We start from the raw sequence: 17,416 nt of genomic DNA, 5'->3' as shown, positions 1-17,416 counted from the left end.
AGAGAGAAAAATTATCATTCTGATCTAAGTGTCAAAATACAAACATTTCTAGTGAATTACAAAGACTTCCATCCATTACCAACTAATCCTTTGTCTGTCTGTCTGTCTGTCTGTCTGTCTGTCTGACTTACTCTGTCCCTCCCTCCCCTCTCTCTCCCTTTCCCACTCCCCCTCCCCTGCCTGCCCTGTCTGTCTGTCAGTCCGTCCCTCCCCTCTCTCTCCCTCCCTCAACCCCCCCCCCCTCCTGCACACCCTCCATCCCCCTCTCTCTCTCTTTGCAGAGATTATTGGAAAACCTGTGTTGATGACCTCACATTTACCACAACCTCTTTTTTCTTGACAAATACAGAGTCTGAAAAAGTTCAGTCATAAAAAACATTTTGCTAGACATTAAGTACATTAAGATAATGTCAGTGGGGATGTCTCCTAGTACTCATTGCAAGTGATTACAGTTGTATCACATAAAACCACATCTTATTTGGTTTATGATGTATGACACACAAGGACATGTAATTTTGCCTGGACGTGGATTCTGGATGTATACCAGCAACGGATATGAACTGTCGAATAATGTTGCTACGAATAAGTGTATTCTCCATACACTACGCTCGCTCTATACAAGTAATACTGGCAACATAATTAGTAATGGTATTTTTTTGTATCCATCTATACAAGTAATACTGGCAACATAATTGGTAAATAAATGGTATTTTTTGCATCCATCTATACAAGCAAGATGAAGTAAAAGCAGTACCATAATTCAATTTAGTAACGTTATATTCTATGTATCCACCCATACAAACAATTAACATATGCGTCCTTGGGTTACTAAGTCTATGCATTTTACGATTTGCTTACATGTGGTATCTATAGATCATGGTATATGTTGTTGTTTTCCTGTGTAATAATAATGTATTCCTAGTATTTGACATGATTTTCCATTTTTTTTAGACAAACTGTCCTGACCAGAAACAATTCTATTTTATTTATTTATTTTTTTTTTTTTTGGGGGGGGGGCCTTACATGTCAACATGGACATCAAGTGTTAATTAATGACTTGCTGGCACAAACAACCAGTACATATTGGACAGTAATTCATAGATTCATAGATTCATTCTGACTTTAGGCCTGTCTGGCCTCTACTGTCAGCACTGTGCTAACTTAGTCATGAAGCCTATGCATGTACTACAGTCTCTATATAGTGAAGTGTCCTATCTGGCCTCTACTGTCAGCACTGTGCTAACTTAGTCATGAGGTTCCTGTGTACTACAGTCTCTATATAGTGAAGTGTCCTATCTGGCCTCTACTGTCAGCACTGTGCTAACTTAGTCATGAGGTTCCTGTGTACTACAGTCTCTATATAGTGAAGTGTCCTATCTGGCCTCTACTGTCAGCACTGTGCTAACTTAGTCATGAGGTTCATGTGTACTACAGTCTCTATATAGTAAAGTGTCCTATCTGGCCTCTACTGTCAGCTCTATGCTAACTTAGTCATGAGGTATGGCCCTCTGTACTACAGTCTATATAGTGAAGTGTCCTATCTGGCCTCTACTGTCAGCTCTATGCTAACTTAGTCATGAGGTCCCAATGTACAACAGTCTCTATATAGTGAAGTGTCCTATCTGGCCTCTACTGTCAGCTCTATGCTAACTTAGTCATGAGGTTCCTGTGTACTACAGTCTCTATATAGTGAAGTTTCAATATTTTTTCCTTATAATCATAATACAAGGGTTGGTTTTCCCATAGCTTGAAAACATTCATACAGTTGATGATGATACCACTAGTATTGTACGACCTCCTCCATCCCTATCAAAATAAAACACTACTAAATTTCACATGTATCCATTTTCATACCCCTAACACAAATTAAATTTATGTAAGATATTTCATATCTATATAATCCAAAAGTCTTGCTGCGCAATGATTTTACTTATGTGTAACCATTCATTAGAATGTGTGTAGTCTAGAGTAATTCATAGAACTGTCTACATAACAATACATTTATCCTGTGTTTTTGCTGGCCTGGGAGGAGTATGTGAACCTGGTCTTGCATCAGGATATGGATACCGTGAGGGCCATGCATCTGACGGGTGGGGATATCTGTATGATGATGAACCTGAAACCTGGCCTGGTGATGTCTGGCTGGATGATCCCTGCCTATGGTCAAATCCATATGGGGGTGATGATGGCGGATTTAGAAAGTCCCAGGATGAGTCCACTCCTGATGATGAAGATGCTGCTGCAGCAACTCCTTGACTGCTGTGATATGGTGATGTCATAGGTTGACTTGCTGCTGATTGGCTGGGACGAAACATATCATGGATAGCCATATATGTTAGATACTCGGGATAACTTTGATCACGATCAAATATCACAAACTTAGAAGGCCTTTTCTCATTATCTACACAGGAATCATACAGGTCACTGTTTGGATTGGTAGGGTTGATCTCTGGTGGTCTTGTATATGAACTGTCTCCCTTGGTATAATGGCCAACAAGAACCTTAGCAAGAAACATGTATTTCTGGCCTGTATCATCCTGTGGGCTGAACTGATCACTGTAGCTGGCCTTGACTGCAAAATATGAGCCTTTACCAAACAAGGTATTGTTCTTTCCAGAAACACGGAAGTCAAAGTTCTGTTTGCAGATCTTCTGTACGGAGTCTTTCTCTGTGCCATGGAATAAAGATTTTTCCAATTCTGGGGGTCTTTTTGTCTCCATATGAGCCTTTGCACTGAAAAGATATGAGATTGTAGTCATGTAGATATAAATATACTTTAAAAACTTGTTAACGTGATATTCTATATTTGAGTTTGTGCTCTTTGAAAACAATGAGCATTGAACTCTGACTAGGCATTATATTTCTGCCGACAGTCACAGCATATCAGACATCTTAAAACTTTTGTTCAAAATGGCTGGAAACAGGAATATGAGAAATGTTGTCTACTAATGAAAAATCAACACTTGGGGGCAGTCTTAGTGAAAACATTGACAGTGTATGAGATACAATTTACTAGTTTGTTATGACCAGACATCGTGTATTGTGACTGTGTTCCTCAAGTTTGATAGTGCAGTATAAGCAAGTCCATGGCATTGAAAGTGGCTGCCTCTCATCTGCAAAGGTTGACACGGGCCTGTTCAATACACTGTTATTTCATAACCTTTGCAAACGATTAATTCATTTACAATACACTAAATGTGATCATACACTTCTCTGTCACTTGTACACGAAACATCTCCATAAATCCTGAGCCTCTTTACAATATTGATTTTGTGTTGCATCGATCAGCAGAAAAATGTGCCGGAGCTAATGTGAGAATGACACAAATTTGAAGAGTCCAATTATTCTTAGACTATTACCATTCATATTTTCTCCATAAATGTGGGTGCTGCACACGTTCAATATGGATAATGATGGCTTCATCAGTTGGCATTGTTTTCCTGAACAATCCTTCTACAAATGTGTAATCTTTAGATGATGGATTCAATGCATGTCTGACGAAGTCTTTATTTGGAGGCATAGTAGTCCACCATTGTGGCAGTTGGTTCGTTCTCCCTGATGATGGAGCTTGTGGTGGTACATTCCTGGTTGATGGAGCTTGTGGTGGTACATTCCTGGTTGATGGAGTTTGTGGTGGTACATTCCTGGTTGATGGAGTTTGTGGTGGTACATTCCTGGTTGAGCTGTACAAAAATGATGTTTAAATTCAATAAATGAAATCAGATACAAAACTAGCCACTGTAGGACAACTAATAGTACTAAAATTACTTAATGCAATGAAGTTGTTATCTAAGTCTTTAAAAAAATAGTGTCAACATGTGAATAGACATGAGAGAGAGACAGAGAGAGAGAGAGAGAGAGAGAGAGAGAGAGAGAGAGAGAGAGAGAGAGAGAGAGAGAGAGAGAGAGAGAGAGAGAGAGAGAGAGAGAGAGAGAAAAAAAAAAAAAACTTTGTCTGAGATACAGTTTTACACTACCTTGCAATGTTGATTTTCACTTCACCTCTAGAGACAAACACTGGTAGACGTCTAACTTCTCTTTGTGTTTGTGTTTGTAAGTTGGTTTGTCTCATGTTAGGGAAATATAACTGATAGTTGAATCTGTCTGCACTGAAGGAATGACATGAATTCTTATCAACCAAATATGCCGACTCTATACCATCATTGTTGGCTTCACCAGGTGTCTGTAAATAAAACAATATATTATGTAGATTGTTTAAATTTCTCATAAACAAATTGATAATGACATTATTCCTAAATATTTTCCTTCATTTAGCCAAGGAAAATACAAGTGAGCTAAGGGGCCTTGTCACTTTTTAGTCATAGACAGGAGTAAACTATTGCCAAACAGTATACCAAACTTACCATACTATTGTCATAGCACTTACTTAACTTACCTGACTTTTACCATACAGCTTAGGCGTAAAAAAATAATTATTTGGTTCTGGTTACCCGACCCTACCTAGTTTTTCACTGCCAACCCTAAACTTTTTTTTACATATTCGAGAAAAAAGTAATAAAATTATAAAAATTGTGAAGTCTTGTGAGAATTAGTGGAGGCGGAAACTGATAAAAACTTAAAAAGACAATATAAAACTGTTCTTCCAATCTGTAATGGCTGTACATCTGATAGAAAGAAATACATGACACAGAGACCATTTGGAAAACAATGGAAAACCTGAACTAGACACTCACACATGGAAAAAAAAATAGTAAAATAAAAAAAAAATCTATGTACTAAATCTATTCTAAAATTGAGCGTAACCGGAACCACACAATTTTTTTTTATTAGGCCTTACCAACCATACTATACTATTACAATACAGGTTATGTAACTTACCACACTATTACCATACAGCTTACCTAACTTACCACACTATTACCATACAGCTTACCTAACTTACCATACTATTACCATACAGCTTACCTAACTTACCACACTATTACCATACAGCTTACCTAACTTGCCACACCATTACCATACAGATTATCTAATTTACGTACCACACAATTACCATACAGCTTACCTAACTTACCATATACTATTACCATACAGCTTACCTAACTTACCATACTATTACCATACAGCTTACCTAACTTACCACACTATTACCATACAGCTTACCTAACTTGCCACACCATTACCATACAGATTATCTAATTTACCATACTATTACAATACAGCTTACCTAACTTACCATACTATTACCATACAGCTTACCTAACTTACCATACTATTACCATACAGCTTACCTAACTTACCATACTATTACCATACAGCTTACCTAACTTACCATGCTATTACCATACAGCTTACCTAACTTACCATACTATTACCATACAGCTTACCTAACTTACCACACTATTACCATACAGCTTACCTAACTTGCCACACCATTACCATACAGATTATCTAATTTACGTACCACACAATTACCATACAGCTTACCTAACTTACCATACTATTACAATACAGCTTACCTAACTTACCACACTATTACCATACAGCTTACCCAACTTACCACACAATTACCATACAGGATACCAAACTTACCATACTATTACCATACAGATTATCTAATTTACCATACTATTACCATACAGCTTACCTAACTTACCACACAATTACCATACAGCATACCAAACTTACCATACTATTACCATACAGATTATCTAATTTACCATACTATTACCATACAGATTATCTAATTTACCACACTATTACCATACAGCTTACCAAACTTACCATACTATTACCATACAGATTATCTAATTTACCATACTATTACCATACAGCTTACCTAACTTGCCACACTATTACCATACAGCTTACCTAACTTGCCACACTATTACCATACAGCTTACCTAACTTGCCACACTATTACCATACAACTTACCTAACTCGCCACACAATTACCATACAGGTTCCTAACTTACCATACTATTACAATACAGGTTATGTAACTTACCACACTATTACCATACAGGTTATGTAACTTACCACACTATTACCATACAGCTTACCTAACTTGCCACACTATTACCATACAGCTTACCTAACTTGCCACACTATTACCATACAGCTTACCTAACTTACCACACAATTACCATACAGCTTACCTAACTTGCCACACTATTACCTAACTTGCCACACAATTACCATACAGGTTCCTAACTTACCATACTATTACAATACAGGTTATGTAACTTACCACACTATTACCATACATGTTATGTAACTTACCACACTATTACCATACAGCTTACCTAACTTGCCACACTATTACCATATACAGCTTACCTAACTTGCCACACTATTACCATACAGCTTACCTAACTTACCACACAATTACCATACAGCTTACCTAACTTGCCACACTATTACCATACAGGTTATGTAACTTACCACACTATTACCATACAGCTTACCTAACTTGCCACACTATTACCATACAGGTTACCAAACTTGCCACACTATTACCATACAGCTTACCTAACTTACCACACAATTACCATACAGCTTACCTAACTTACCATACTATTACCATACAGGTTATGTAACTTACCACACCATTACCATACAGTTTACCTAACTTACCACACTATTACCATACAGGTTATGTAACTTACCACACTATTACCATACAGCTTACCTAACTTACCACACTATTACCATACAGGTTACCAAACTTGCCACACTATTACCATACAGCTTACCAAACTTACCACACTATTACCATACAGCTTACCTAAACTATTATACTATTACCATGCAGCTTACCTAGCTTGCCACACTATTACCATACAGGTTACCTAACTTGCCACACTATTACCATACAGGTTACCAAACTTGCCACACTATTACCATACAGCTTACCTAACTTACCACACAATTACCATACAGCTTACCTAACTTACCATACTATTACCATACAGGTTATGTAACTTACCACACCATTACCATACAGTTTACCTAACTTACCATACTATTACCATACAGGTTATGTAACTTACCACACTATTACCATACAGCTTACCTAACTTACCACACTATTACCATACAGGTTACCAAACTTGCCACACTATTACCATACAGCTTACCAAACTTACCACACTATTACCATACAGCTTACCTAAACTATTATACTATTACCATGCAGCTTACCTAGCTTGCCACACTATTACCATACAGGTTACCTAACTTACCACACTATTACCATACAGATTATCTAATTTACCATACTATTACAATACAGGTAATACCAAATTTACCATACTACATGTATTGCCTGAGTGCTTCCTAAACTTACCTGATTTTTACTGTACTGTGACAACAAATCAAACTTACTAGATTTTTTACCATACAGATTTCCAAACTTACCTTACTATTACCATATGGTTTCCAGATGTCATTGTCCTTCCAATACCAAACCCACTGTGTTGCCAAATTACTGTTTTGTGTGACACTGGATGGTGTTGACAATCTGTGGATGGTACCTCTACATGATATTCCAGACTTGTACACCAATTCAGCAGACATTGCATCAAAGTTCATGACTACAGATGCTGCAATAGCAGGTTCACTGTAAAACCTACAGTGTAAAATAATGGATAAACAAGGATTGAATTCAAACTCCAGACTACAGATCACGGGGAGGGGAAGGGAGCCAAAATGAAAACCTACCCTCCTCTCAGAAATGTTCAATTAGCAAATTACCAACCCATTTTCAGACACCACATGAAAAATGGACATCCAATGTAAAAATGGTATATTATTAAAAATAGTGCCAATGGCATTGTAGCACAACTGTACTGCACTGTTTTAAAAATGTGTAATACATGGTCAGCCATTCTAGCTATAGGTGGTCATTTGCACATTTACAGACATTTTTTGAATGATTATTAAATTGTCTATTAATTCCTGTTGTTATCTTTGCAAAATATGTGATTATTGGGCTGTTGCCATGGGCGTGGTCTTGTTGTTAGGCAAATTTACATACATTTTTTTGAATGTGTATTCAATTATCTATTAATCCCAATGGTTATCTTTGTGAAATACACCACCGTTTGGCTGTTGCTATGGGCGTGGTCATGGTTGCTAAGGATATTTGCATACATTGTTGAATGTTTACTCACTTGCCTACCAGATGGTGTTGTTATTTGACCAAAATATACTGCTATTTGGTTGTTGCTAAGGGCGTGGTCATGGTTGCTAGTGCCAATTGTGTCAAAATATTTTGAACAAAATCTGCAGAATAACACTTCTAGAAACATCTCACCAAGATTCAGTCTCACTGACCAAGTACTTTTTGAGATATAATTTTTTGACCAAAATTCCAATTGTTACACCCAATTTGCATGTTACTAATGAGATCATTATATGCTTAATATTTCTTCATCTATACACCCCCAGATGCATCCCCATTAAATTAGTTTTGGAATGAATGACTTTTGATCAAAAAGACACATTTTTAGCCCTAATTTGCATATTACTGAGGGAATCATCATGTCATGAACAAATGTTAATTTACACACCTAAAGAACGTTCCCACCAAATTTCAGGCCAATCTGCCCAGTAGTTTTGGAGTTTAAGTCTTTTGACCAAAATCACATTTTTTCACCCAAAACACACATCATTTTCATTTGAACACTATTCCATCTACACACCCTAAGTGATGTCCCCACCAAATGTCAAGCCACTCAGTCTGGCGTTTTTTTACTTTAAGTCGTTCACACACACACACACACACACACACACACACACACACACACACACACACACACACACACACACACACACACACACACAAAGAGATGCTACTCAACACCTATAGCACTACTGAACCTAGTTCAGTTGTGCTAAATATTGTGATAGTTTTAGGGTGAGCCCCATTCCTAGGACCCCTTTTTAGACAAAGTAAATCCATAGCTTTTTCAATGGAATAAAATCTCTATTCATTGAAGACATCACGTTCTCTATAAGCTGTATTCTTGACTCGTGTCAGATCTCACAAGATCCCGTGTGAGCCAATTTATCTGTAGCAAACATGTGAGGGTAGTCAAGCTGCAAGTGTCAAACACCTAGCAACATGTTCTCAACATCATCGCACATGGCCACAGAGAAATCTTGACCATGATCATATGTTTGGCAACTATATATTTGACAACCATTGTTGCAAGGCATATTTGCAGATCTATAACGAGACAGTAAATCCCTTACTGAAGACAGACAGACAGGTAGTTAGATGGATGGATAGATGGATAGATGGATGGATGGCTGGATGGATTGATGAGCAAACAAACAAACACATTTGAGACAGACAGACAGACATACATTGACTGACAACAGATCTGAGAAACTGAATTTTTCATGAACATGTCAATATTTCATATACTATCATTAGTTACTTACTTAGCTTGGACACATATACTTGAATTGGTCTCTCTGCTCTCATCACAGAATGCCTTTTCTATGACTTCATTGACTTCCACTCTAAAGATGAATTGTTCCTGAAGTCTTAAAATCCACTGGTATGGTAGGCTACAGTGATGATGTCTACATTGTACACCATGTCTACATTTCTCTAGTATGTTGTTTATATATACATATTGGTACTGTCAGATCATATCGTATATTAACATTTGTTTTCTGTTTTCCAGTTTGCCTAGCAGAGACATCTTTAGGCTTTGTTCCTCCTTGGCCTGTACTTGACGATTTTCCACTTTTGTTGTTACCAGCTTTTTCTCTGTGAGGTGCACCATCAGCCAAATTTCCTGCCTCTGGTACCTTTATCAAGATACTTTTCAGTATTGTAGTCTTCGCTGCACGTATCAAGTTGTACTTCTCCAGAATATGTTTGGTGTGTTGTGAGTCAAGATCATGACACAGCTTACAGTCCCCACCACTATCTGTTGTCTTACAATGTGTTTTGTTATTCATAACATATCCTTTACAGAGATGTAAGTCCATACAGTTTTGTCCACTAGCGCAGTTATCTCTTTGGTAGTCATTACACACAAATGGTACAGATAGTCTCATCACTGTTAATACTTCATTAATACTCAGATCTTCCAACTTTAATCTTTCTAGATTTTCCTGCGTCACTGACTCATCAATGGAGTGTGAAAATTTACAGCTGTCTCCAAATCTACAAAATCCAGCGACAAACTGCTTACAGATGTGCATGTACAGACAGGTAACTTTGGTGCAGCCATGATTGAGTGAGTTGTAGCCGACACATATTCTGGCTCTGGTTTCACAAATAGAAACAACTGTCTTCCCATCTCTGTTCACAGTGGAGGGAAAGTTCTTCCCATGCCTTGCAAACCAACGCTCAACATCTACACCAACTGGAAATACATCTTTGTGCTGTTTGAGTTTACTAATAGTTGCTGTACCATTGTAGTTCTTCAGAAGCAGCTGAAAGACATCGGACTCTGAAGGCTCAGACATTAGAGGAGGTATGTTGACACTTGATGCAGAAGACCTTTTTCTAGATGGGTGAGATTGCTCTTTTCTTCTGGCACCCCTTCCTCTTTGACCACTTGGAAGATCATGTTTAGATAAATTATCTTCTGAAGCCGTTTGTGGTTCATTTCTTAGTTCTCCTGGTTGCTGTGAGATGGAACACTTGCTTCTTGCATCTTCAGATATTTGGACCAATCGTCTCCACTCATTGTCATCATAGGTATACTGTTCCTGGCTTTGGCATCCTGGCAAGATTGTGGCTAACAGGTAGTGTGATTTACCTTTAGTAGACAGACCATATATGGAACAAATCTTCTTATCTCGTGGACTGTTAATTTGATGGGCAAGATCACAAGAGGCATCACATGGACCCATCATAACATACTTCTGACAAAGGTGTAAATATGGACATGATGCTATTCTACATTGTTGTCTGTTGTACTGGTAGCATATCTCAGGCAGAGCCATTTTTACAATTCTGAATAAGCTTTCTTCATCTAGATTACCAAATCTAAGGTACTCTAGGGCAATTCTGTTTTCTGCACTACTAATGCAGTGTTCTTTCACACACTGTTTGTCTCTGCAACGTCCGTCAAAGATATTTCTACAAAGGTGTAATCGTTGACAATTAGAGCTATGTGTACAACCGCCGTCAGTTTGATAAAAGTAACAAAGTCTTACACCTGAATAGTCACTGTTTACAACTCTTCCATCTGGAAATTGTCTACGTACTTGATTCTGTCCTTTTTTATTTTCATGTAGTACCAAACTTTGTATGCTTTGTTCAAGTCCAAAATCCAAATCTTCAAAATCTGCTGCTGATGAAAAAGGACAGTCATCAGGTCCAAGGTATGACGCCATTTTATCAACAACTCAGGAATTTCTTACATGAATTTCTGTTTCCGTAAACACCAAATTCTGTAGCATCTGAGTTGCACCTGACTTATCATTCACTATGTTTCATACCTGCAACATTAACATATTGTCATACTATAAATATTATGAAGTGAAAGAATTAGAAAAGAATTTCTGAGAAACATATACTTTCTAACATTACCCAGAACTTGGAGAAGATTATGCATGGTTACTCATTCTTAATAGACTTTGTGTATCAGGCTATTCATCATATACAGGTCATATGGTAATATCACATGTCCTTTATTTTGATAACAATCTTACAAACAATTCAGGCTATTCAAGGGGATCACACATTTTTGTATAACTAACAGCAATAGTGAAAATATTAGCTACACTCGTTACAACCGGAATATTTTCTGACACTGATTTGTTAGATATACTGACTTACTCATAATATTGTACACCCTGTACATTACTGAATCACTTGTAGGTAAATGTATTTGTGTAGCAGTACACTTAGTATGGGGCTGAATATTACATCCAATCAAATTGATTTTAGGGTCCATACCTAAAAAATTGACAAACTCCCTATGAATCTGGATGTCAACTTATTACTATACTATTTAGAGATAAAATAGACCTCTAATTAACATGTACAATGACTGTGTTTAATCATACGCTATTTTCAGTGAATATATTGTTGGTTAATGTCTGATCTAATTAAGTTAATAACTGTCTACTTATACGCTACTTGAATAATTTTCAGTGAATATACATGTATTGTTGGTTTTCTGATCAATAAAACAGTACCCCATACTGTGCTAATATTACCCATACCGTAGTACAGACAATGGTCAGAACCTAGAGAATGTAATGCCATTTTAGAAAATCATGCTCCCTATACTATCCATTGACACTAAAATACTGAAAAAATAATAACTATTTTAAAGCATTAATTTATATTTTGGCTCTTAGTTTATAAGAAAACGACCATATCACAGACCACGTTGAATGTGTCAACATGAACTATTCCTAAAACCAACAAGGGACTATATTAGAAAGATCAAGGCTTAATAACCCACCTGTGTAGTTGTCGACATATTGATTACTGAACTGAAGTTCGTGGCAATTGGCTTCTGTTAATGATCGACTTTTGTATCTATCGGGTCAACTATTATTATACATATGTGATTACAGCATATCAAATGTACACAGTCACTTGTGAACTAATATTCTATTCAAGGATGGTCATAATACAAAATAATGACATCATGCCAAAAAAAAGAGGACAATTTAAGTTGTCTAAATGATGAAGCATTTTTTTCAAAAAATTCTCAACAAACCTGTTACTGAATCTATTAATGGCGGTTACTGTTCTTTTTATTTAGTACTTTACAGCAAGTATATGTATGTGGGACAGATGTCATTTGCTTACAGTTCATGATTGGCTCTGCAGTTGTCTTCACGGAAGTAGGGAGGGTTATTTTTGTGTTTACCCACAGATCTGAAGACTGCATGGGATGGACAAATGCAAAACAAAAGACTGACTGATGCAGGTGTTTTTTCAGTGATGTGCGCACTACCAGAAACAATTTTTTTTTTTTTTTTTTTTTTTTTTTTGGGGGGGGGGGGGGGGGGGCTTACATATTTATGAATATTAAAGAAAACACCGTCACCAGTGTTTTCCAATGCAAACACCAGTGACAGTATTTTTTAGATATTTGTCAATACCTAATATAACCAATTATTTTGTATTATGACCATCCTAGACTAGAATATTAGTTCACAAGTGACTGTGATCAAATGTCATTTATTTTGACTAAACATCTCAGCTCCGCCGTGTAATGTGCATGCATTGATATGTATATATGTAACCCTTCTTGTAAGGTGCACAGGGGCGTGTATTATTGCTTAGATTTCCGTTTTCTTAGGAAAATATCATACGAATCTTGCTGCTACAAATGTATCCATCTATAGTACAACGTATACTATAAATATGAGCTCTCTTTCCCTATACAGGTAGGAATATATATTCAAAAGGTTGTTATATTTAGTCTGTAGACCTGGAAAACAACAATCTATGCAATATTACACGCCCCTGTGCATATGCGGTGGTAGAATTCCTAGAAAATGACGACATATCATATGGTTTTCGTAGAAGGGTACGCCTACTTCGTTGAACAACAGTGACACTATAATACGTGCCAGAACTTGCAGAAGGCGTAATAAAACATATGAAATATAAGAACGGGTAAAACTTTCTTACCGAATTTTTGTACTCATTTGACAAGGATTAATTATTATCGTACATGTCGATAGTAGTTTGCTTTCGGTTTGTTGTACCATAAACAGAGTGTCTGGTGTATGAGCGAGACGAAGTAAGTATTTCCGCGGACTACATGTACATAGTTTTGCGCCGCCAACGTCAATATGAAGTGTACAATTCTTGACTTCCCGGCAAGGGATCGGGACCGGGAGGCTCCCTGTAGATATTTTTTTTTCAAAGGGGGTGAATTGATTCCGGTAAATCGTAGTGATAGCTCGTAAATATAAATAAAAAATGATAAGTTTGTCATATCGAGGGATGACACGGTATTTGCAGTATTATTTAGTTCTTCTAATTGTGATGTTATAGCACAGAGTAAAAACCGTCTAAACTTAGTCTATGCCCCTTTATGATGTTTATTGTTGAAATTTATATTTGAAAGTATTTAAAAAAAAAAAAAAAACATGTTACCCTGTGTTTTAAAGTATAACATAACCAGTACTTTATTGTTGTTCCTCTACTGCTGCTGTTTAATCATATGTTCTGTAGTAAATAAACTATCTAGTAAAATATGAAACTTTATTGTATTTGACTTTTCTTGCTGGAATTGATTGTAGTGTAGAATATTTACATCAAATTATCTCTGTTTGTAAAACACTTTTTATCTGAAACTTCATTTCAAGTGAAAACTATTTTTCCCCTCACTTTTTATGCAACTAAGTAAGACAGAGTACAACATAAATTACCTGTGGAATTCTAAAATATGTTTATTACCGTTTTCAATGGTAATTCCAGTGAAAATAAAATATTCTACACTATTTTCTGCTCGATGGACATTCCAATGAGACAAGATATTGAAGCCAGTGACTGGTTTCAGTATGTATGTGATACAGGTCAATCTTTGCATAGTAATCGTATATGGCTCATATGCACATTTTGAACTTGTATGGCAATGATGTATATGCATTTTAAAACAATGAGCAATGTGCAGCTTGTCCTCTGTCACATGACATATTCCCGGCATGTGGAAAACAGTAAATTGTAACTACCTGCAGTTTAGCTAAATATGAGCCTTAGTTTGATATGTGTGTTGTTTCTCTCAGAATTGGTAGACCTTGTTTGAAATAGTGCAGAGTGTGCGCATTTTACAAGGAATTTTATGTTCTCACTGTATGGTAAGTACAGTCCGGGTAGGTCATAAAATGAATCAACGTAAATGTGAACCCCCCCCCCCCGGACGGATTTCTAAAGTATGACCTTCCCTCTCTCTCTCTCTCTCTCTCTCTCTCTCTCTCTCTCTCTCTCTCTCTCTCTCTCTCTCTCTCTCTCTCTCTCTCTCTCTCTCTCTCTCTCTCTCTCTCTCTCTCTCTCTCTCTCTCTCTCTCTCTCTCTCTCTCTCTCTCTCTCTCTCTCTCAATGTTTGAAAATGATGTTTGACAAATAAAAAAGGGCATATTAGCTTTAAAAAATATCTTCAGTATTCTAGGAAAGTTTTTGCAAAACTGCACAGTTCGATATTATGGGGGTTTTTTCATGGTATTGAGAGTTGATTGTTTGAATTTTGATACACGCACGTGGGTCTTGTAGTCGTAATGTAAAAGACGCAACATTTAAAATTGTGCTTTTTGTTTCATTATTGTGTCTAGGTGCCATGGATAAGGGGAACAACAACACAATACATTGAGGGGTGAGATCAATAGTTCTATGTAGGATAAAAAAATAAATTCTTTTAGGGGGAGGGGGAGCTATTTTACTTTTATTGGATCCATTTTGTAATCCTAAATTTAAGTAATTCTCAAATTCAGAAATGGGAGAATTTTTGCTGTATAGTAAATGCATGGCAATACAAGATAAAAAAAATACAATCATAGAGACTACATTCAAGTGTCTACCTCCATATTGCTAGGTTTAAAATTTCTTTTGAGACATTGACCTTTGGCCTTGACTCTGATCTTCAAGTTCAGTTATCAAAATTCAGCAATTTCCTGCATTATCAGATACTTTGTGGTATGACAGTAATATTTGTGGAGACATATAATTATAGCCTTGATGTGTAGTGGTGATATTATCCTTACCCTCAGGCACATATAATCCAATATCAAGGCAATGATATATATCGTTTTACTTTGTTTTTCTCCTGTACCATTTTATCTATTGTAAACGGTTATTCTTGAAATAAAAGCTATCACAGTAAAAACAAAATAAAAGGACCCGACAATACTAACAAAGCACATGACAATATCAATTTGAATTATTACTCTCTTTTTAACTAGAAAATTGAGAGAGAAGTTTACGAAATGTGGCAAACGAAGGTTAAAGAAAGAAGTTGAGTGAAGAGAAAAAGAAGTTCAAAGATACCATGCAGTGTGAAGTAGAGATAAGATGAAGAAAGATTGAAGGAGAAAGACAGATTTGAAAAGGAGAGATTAAAGTTAGAGGGAAGAGAGAGAGAGGGAGATAGAGAGAGACATAGAGAAGAGAAGGAAAGATTGAGGAAGATAGATTTGCTAGTGGTAGTTGTGGAATTTTTATAACAGAAATAGAAAGACACAGAGAAGAAAGATATAGGTTTCCATGGGGCAGTTATGAAGATATTAATATTGAAATTATATCCAAAATTCAATTTCTAGAACAAACAGAAATAGAATTACAGACAGACGAGAGGTTTACATAGAGGCTAATGAATGTGTTTGAGAGCAAGAGAAAGGAAAATGGTCCAGTGATTTAATCTATGCTAATAAAGGCAAACTATGGATGTGAAAAGATTGAAGAAGTATGCAGAGGGTGATGTGGGCAACAAGTGGAAGAAGATATTTGGATTCCAATCACTTTGAATAGTTTTGAAAAATAAAAGATTGTTTTGGATATTAATGATAAACTTGTCTCGTTTTCAATTGTGTAAGTTTTTACTTTGGAGTAATTTAATTTTATGATGACAGACTCATAGTTACTTACCTTTTCAACACAATACATGTAATTATTTAATACGGTTTCAAAGTTAGGGAAGGAGGGAGGGAGGGAGAGAGAGCAGAGTGAGAGAGAGAGAGAGTGTGTGTGTGTGTGTGTGTGTGTGTGAGAGAGAGAGAGAGTGTGTGAGTATGTGAGAGTGAGTGCGAGTGAGAGACTGTGTGTACATGCTCATCTGCCCACAGAACTGGCTAGTCAAAATGTCAACACATTACACCAATAGTAAAGGGACTGCACTGGTTGCCAGTACAATACAGAATTGATTACAAAGTTCTCCTGACCACCTATAAAATATTGCATGGTCTTTCACCACCTTACTTATCAGACACTATCCATAAGAAGCCTAATCTCCACACATTTCGGTCATCGGACAAATATTTACTGTTTGAACCTAATTACAGACTTAATTTCATTGTTGGCCACGCTTACTCACGTGCTTCACTGTGGAAGTTGTCAATATCTAACTATACAGCGCCTCTGAACTTTTTATTCGTATTGGATACAGGCGCTCTATAAATGCTCTCCTTGATTGAAAGCTTTGGACAAATAATACACACTCTGTCCCAATTTTCATTATTTTCTGCACAAACTAGAGTTTAGAGTTAGAATATTGTTACCCATCTTTTAACCAGTCTACTAAATTAGATGTACATGTAATAATGTTGAAGAGTATTTCAATGTCTTCTCATATATTATCCTTCCATGATCTTAGGTGATTCAATATTTTTAAACTTTTGACATCTTTTAAGTTGACATAAACTTAGTGTTCAGCAGCACACTTCGTATCCCAGTATAATTTTTTAAAATGGTACTCTTAATCTTGTCGCGTTATTGTTTTTTTTACATTACTCCTGTATT

At 36.5% G+C, this 17,416-nt stretch overlaps 1 pseudogene; it reads right to left on the bottom strand.

Moving 5' to 3' along the window:
• Positions 1-1,985: 1,985 nt before the first annotated feature.
• Positions 1,986-11,328, bottom strand: LOC144440750 (uncharacterized; annotated as a pseudogene).
• Positions 11,329-17,416: the final 6,088 nt, after the last annotated feature.

The sequence above is a fragment of the Glandiceps talaboti genome, chromosome 10 (genome assembly GCF_964340395.1).
Source record: "Glandiceps talaboti chromosome 10, keGlaTala1.1, whole genome shotgun sequence".
Lineage (NCBI taxonomy): Eukaryota > Metazoa > Hemichordata > Enteropneusta > Spengelidae > Glandiceps > Glandiceps talaboti.
This window is presented reverse-complemented; position numbering and strand designations above follow the sequence as displayed.